Raw genomic sequence first — 6,399 nt, 5'->3', positions numbered from 1 at the left:
CAAAATTACCTACAAGTAATCCCCCTTGTATATTAAGGCTACTTTGAGTTTGAGCATGAGAATCATGCATCCTATGACTCTCTTGATGTCTTTTTAAATGCCCTGTTCCCCCACTACTACTACAACTATAAAGTTTGGCACATTTTTTACATTTAGCTTTCCAGACTCCCTCAACCATAACTCTATCAAATTCATTCCATACAGTACTAGTCCTCTTACGAGAAGAGGTTTGACCTTCACTCGGTTCACCAGTTCTAGAGGAACTAGGAACAGGGGGTTGGGGATTAGTTTCTTCTCCCTCAGAAACAGGAATGCCAAACTGACTTTCCTCAAAAGATGACATATCTATGATTAATTCAAAAAATAAAAACTAACCGCAAGGAGGAATTGAGTAGAGGGTCGGAGGGCAGAGGCAGAGCCGAGATTCCGAGCTTCCTCTTGTGCTCTCAACAGAAGCGACCTTCTCTTCTCAACAGGAACCTCCTCTTGTGTAGCACTTGAACAAACTAAAAATTAAATTGCTAGAAGAGCACTTTAGAGGAGAGAAATAATAGCAGTAGAGAAGGAGAGAATGAGAGGTTTGGTGTGGTGAGAATGAGGGAGGAATGGGCTATTTATAGAAGCCCAAATTTTTTTTTCCCAAAATACCCCTCCATTCAGCCGTTATTGGACTGTTGGGAGGGGTAAAATCGACTTTTTCCCGAAAATAGCCGCTGGAAACGGCTATTTTCCCTCCCCCTCTCCAGACGGGCCGTGCCAGGCACGGCCCGTCTGGAGCCGTTACGGGCCGTGCCAGGCACGGCCCGTTTAGAGACGTTGCGGGCCGTGCCTGGCACGGCCCGTTTGCGCCCGTTACGGGCCGTGCCTGGCACGGCCCGTGCCGTGCCGTGCCCGGCCCGGCCCACCAATAGAGGGGCCGGGGGCCGGGCCGGGCTGGCCTTCCGTGCCTCACGGGCCGTGCCAGGCACGGCCCGCTTAGAATTTGGGCCCGGGGGGCCTGGGCCGGGCCGGCCCGGCACGGCCCGTTGCCCAACTCTAGATAGCAGGTGCATGCATGACCGAGGCAGTATCCAATAGCAGTACGTGACTTACGGAGAATATTAGAAGACACCCAGGAAGCATTTTTTTAAGCTGAATATTTCCCCTGCTATTCAGTCATTCAGTGTTAATATCTTTGATTTAAGTAACTAAATATGTCATTTTTGATAGCATATGATATCACTTCGAGTTTTTGGTTTCCAATTTTTAATATTTAAAAACAATAATTTTTTTTTAGATAGCATATGGAATTTTGCTCCAGCTTCATGTTCCTTAAATTGTCATAATTAAAAATGACGTTGGGAGATTATTTATGTGGTTACGTGACCATAAGTAGATCTCTTTCCACCTTGTTTTTCCATATACCATGCTTGCAAATGGTAAATTGGTAATTATGAAGTTATTAGTTATAAAATCTAATTCTGAATATTTTACATAAGAAAATACATGTTTGTAGAAAACTAAGTTGGCCTTTAATTAAATTTCGACATATTATTTCAAATAATTAGGATATTGCTTTTAATGTTTTCGTTAAAGGGATCCTATGGTTTATGATGAAATTTCCTGCTCGTTTGCTTGATTGTAAAAAGTTTTTTTTTCTTTCTTTTTTTTTGGTAAATGAAAACTAGCGTCATCTTTAAATTTCATTGATTAAATTTGCACTACTAATTTTGGCTCAAGGAGGTAAAGGTTTAAACTTAGCTTTATATGATATTCCTCAACAAAATAGAAAGATGAACATTAAATAAAATAGAAAGATTGAAGCTAAAGATCCTGGCATATCTAAATTTTTGTGTCACAGAACAGGTTTTTTCTTTTTCCCCGTGGTGGATGAGGGATGGGGGAAGGGGAGGAGGGTGTGTATGAGTGTTTTCTTTTTTTTTTTTTTTTTTGTGTATCATATTTAGGATTGATGCAAAGCAAATGCAAAGTTTTCATCAAGAGCCCCCTTGAAAAGCATGGCATACATTGAGATTTTTATGGCACTCTTTGGTAACTTCTTAATGCATCGAGTATAGGATGGTCTTAGTAAAAACATAAAGATTTTTTTTTTTCTTCACAACAGACCAAAATTACATGCTTTATATAATTAAATTTTAGAGTTGGCTATCTAGCTTCCCCCTTTAATCATTGTGATTTTAAGAACTGTTAATATATAAATGTTGTTCACTCATTTAAATATGTTGACAGCTATGAGTTTTCAATTGTACCCTCAAAAACATTTTTCTAGGGTCATATCCCAAATCAAGGGCATAACAAACGCCATATACCTGCAAGGTGAGCTATGCAAGCATGCAAGGTGATTAAATCATAATAATTTTAGAGCAATAATAAAATTTCTTCAATTCTTAAAAATTAATTTAATAAAGAACAAATCAAAATATTCACAAGTATCACAAATCTGACTAGAAACACTATGTTCAACCTGTGGTCAACTTCACTAGGCCTGTGCTGCAGTATCCCCCAAGGGCCCCAATTATATAGGCCATAGGCTGAGTCTGCTCTAAGATTATTTGTAACAATACAGGATCTCACCTAAAATGGCTAGCTAGAAAATATTATTTAAGTTTCTTGGCCCTATATAAGTACCTAAAATCTATTTAGCGTATAGCCGATGTAGGATGAAATACATACTCCTACAAATTCTCGCATACTTCTCCCATTTAAACTCTAGCATCATCGCCAAGCTAAGGGTCCAAATCCATATAAATTTATATATAAGTACTATAAATCCAATCACAAACAACACGATCGGCTCGTGATCAGCCCCATTGGGCTCGTTTGCAGCGTCCTCTAGTCCACATGGGCCATGGACTAGGTCTGCTTTGAGATAATATATAACAACTCACAATGTCAACCAAAAAGACTAGTCAAAAATTATTTTTTGGGTTCCAAGATCTATCAAGTATATAACCGACGTGGAGCTAAATATGTGCCCGTATAGATCCTTACATCCAGTATTGCTTCTTTTACCAGTAGAAATAAGCATAAATCTAGGAGCTGCACCATAACAACCAAGGAGCTGTATTTGATTGGATTTAAATTCTTATTATCTCCCTTTCTCTCTCTCCCCTTTTTGATCTATCTTCTCCTTTTCCCCTTTCTCCTTAACTTTTCCTTTTTCAAATCATAATATGAGTAAAATGCATTATGTTGCTTTGAAATTTTTACAACAATATCATATATACTCAAGAATCACCCACAAGCTAAATTTATATGGTCCTAACCTTCTTAGGATTTTTTTTTTTTCTCCCAAAAAAACCCCGTCTAGTCACCGGTGAGGAGCCAATTTTGTAGCAGTATAATGCAGGTAAGGGGAACGGTCCCTTATCCCATGCGCCCTGAGAGCGGCACAAGGAACATTTTCGCAAATAAAGTGGAAGTATCTTTAAATAAAGAATGCAAAACAACTAATCAAAATGACAAATTTTTAGAATTCTAAAATAAATTAGGGAAAAGTGAAGACTTCACATCTCCCTTCCTTTTGAACCTTTGACTTGTACCTTCAATTTTCATAAGGTCTAGGTCCAAATTTCTCAATGTTGCACTAGGCTCCTCCTTTCAACTCCGCAAGATTCATCATGGTTTCTAACATAAATAAGAAGAATTTTAGCAAATGTTATTGTTTGTTGCGTAAAACTAAGTACAACATGTCCGATTTATAGGTTCCTAGGCTCCACAAAATCAGCAGGAATTGTTCATGGGGCACTAAAAATTTGAGTAGAAATAGGAATTAAAACAAAAGGAAAGCCTAAGCGGAAACACATTCACAGAATTTAGTGCAGTTGGATTTCGGTTTCTTTGTTACCAGAAGTCTGCTACTCTTCTTGTTAAGGCTCCTCTATTCATCCAAGCCCCCCAATAAGAGCCCCAGGATGCCATGGTGGAAAGAGCTCTTCACAACCTCTTTCAGTTACAGCGTGATGCATGCCAATACATACCAATATTGACTAATACATACACTGTAATATAGGCGAGTACACGACGATATATACTGGTAACAAGAAGGGTATAAATGTCTGGTAATATAGAATTCTAAACTCACGTTGTTATAGTCTTGCATTGCCAAAGGTAAATCTCTTGTCACTAGAATGATTTGCATGGCTAGGGGCTAATTGTCGTTTGACTTCATCAATAACTAGGATCGTTGTTGAAGTTGGGTAGCATCAGAACCCAAGCAATAATGACTTGTTTGGTTTACGGAAAGAATTTTTTCTTACTGGAATGTTTTTTCTTGAAAGCTGATGCTCGTATATATTGTGCTTGAGAAAATGGTTTTTGTATGTTTGATTGACCATGAAAAAGTGATACATTCGAAAGTAGCTTAAGTTTGGTTAAGAATCCACTTTCTTGGAAAAGTTGCATAAAATACATGTTATATCCTCAATAAAAGGAAAGATCTTACCCATTCTATCTAAAAGCTTAAGGGTACTTTTAGTATAAAAAAAAATCCTAATTCTAGCCAATAGGAATAAGACTTTTTCATGCCCTATATAGTTTTTTTTTTCATGAAATATGGGAATGTTATTCCCATAGAAAAACTACTTTTCTGTTTTTCTCTTTTGCAAATTCCATCCAAACATGAGGCATTTTTCTATTTTTCCATTGACCACACTTCTCCCCTGTTCCCATAAATCAAACGAATCCTAAGATTCATGCCATTAGAAGGTTTAGATGATAAAGGTGTAGTAGTCAATCTCTTTACCTCTGATTTTAAAATTGGACGTTGATGCATACTGATGTTGCACTAAAGTCTGGCTTCTAGAGTGGTTTTTGGCACCATAAGAATGTTTGGAAAGCTGAAATTTGTTGTAAAATTTTCTTTTAATTTTTTGGGCCTTAAACTCTATAAGAACTCCTTTGTCTTGTAAAGATTTAATTTTGATGAACATTTGGCTTAGTACTTCTTGTAGAGATCTGTGTTAAGCTACTCAAATTTTCAATTACTTCACTACCCTTAATATTCCTATCTTGGCTGTGGTTTGTGAGAGATTCTAGGTGCAAACCTTTCAGGTCAAATGAGAACTAGCACTTTGTCTCCTTGCATTGCATGTCTTTGTGACTCTTATTAACTTTAATATTGGAATTATCCTGTTCGTTTTAGAATCCTCTTCTTCTTCATAGATGCCCTCAATATATCTAGTGAAGTTTCAGAATCCTTGATACGGCATGAACTGGGACTTGTAGCAAGTCAATATATAGATGTGGCAAAATCTGTGTTGATTTCAAAAGAACAAGCACTTCTGTGATTAAGACTACTAAATGAACAGTATCCCAAGACTAATAAATGGCCAATAAATTGATACCTTAGCGAATTTTCCATACTTTTACCAATATTTTCAGTTTATCCATCAACGTAAGGATGAAAACACGTCATAATTGTAGCTTGGTTCACATTTTGATCATAAAGTCTTCAAGACAATAGTCTTGGATAATCTATAAAGCCTGAGAACTTCATTGGAAAACTACTCGGCGATGTATGAAATATCAGATGTCCTTGGTAAAGAAAAAAATGAATCATCTTCAAAATATCTATTTACCGTGAAAACAAAGTCAAGTACTTGTCAATCCTCAGAAGCCCAACTATGAAATACGAGGCTTCTCAAATAGCAGAAAGTGCCATGTTTTTTCTTTTGTCCTTTGGTATTTGGCACTCTATATGTTGTGCCAGACTTGTTAACATTTTTTTTCCATTTTTTTGTATGGTTTGCTGGTAGAATGTTTTCTCAAGAATTAATAAATTTTATCCCTACAGTGCAGCCTTCTGGCATATAGTTCGTAGATGAGAATTCTTTTAAAAGTGCACACTCGGTTTCTGTAGAAGTGATAATCACCTTCAAGTATAAATCTGAATTTATTTTTCACTTTTCATGTTAAGGAACCTTGTAAATGCTGTCAGAGTATATCTTCTTTCATATTATCTTTGTTTTTTTTTCCAAAATTGATGATTTTAGTAGACAGTGATTTAAAAAGATTATCAGATTCGATGTAGACTACTTTAGCCACTACGGATAGCACTGGAAAGGGTGTAGAAGCGAAATTCGCCGCATTAAGAACCTAAGTTGAGAGTCAAATTTTTAGAGGCCATAACTTAATTATGTGATACCCAATTGAGATGTTTTTTTAATATAAAAAATAAATAATTTTTTGAGAATATGGCACCTTCTTTAAAGTGTGCAGTGCATCTAGCGATCAAACCCAAATTTTATTGTTTGAATTTCCGGTCAAATCGAAAGTCAAAAAAGATTTTGATCGAAAGTATCTTCCAATCCGAGAAGAATCAAACAAAGCGACAGAAAACAAAGTTGATGTAAAAATCAAATCTACCTTTTGTAGAATTTTAGTTTTTTCGAGTTTATT

This window comes from Phoenix dactylifera, chromosome 6 (assembly GCF_051530095.1).
Source record: "Phoenix dactylifera cultivar Ajwa chromosome 6, Ajwa_hap1_PhDact_Kaust_v1.1, whole genome shotgun sequence".
Taxonomy (NCBI): Eukaryota; Viridiplantae; Streptophyta; class Magnoliopsida; order Arecales; family Arecaceae; genus Phoenix; species Phoenix dactylifera.
This window is presented reverse-complemented; position numbering follows the sequence as displayed.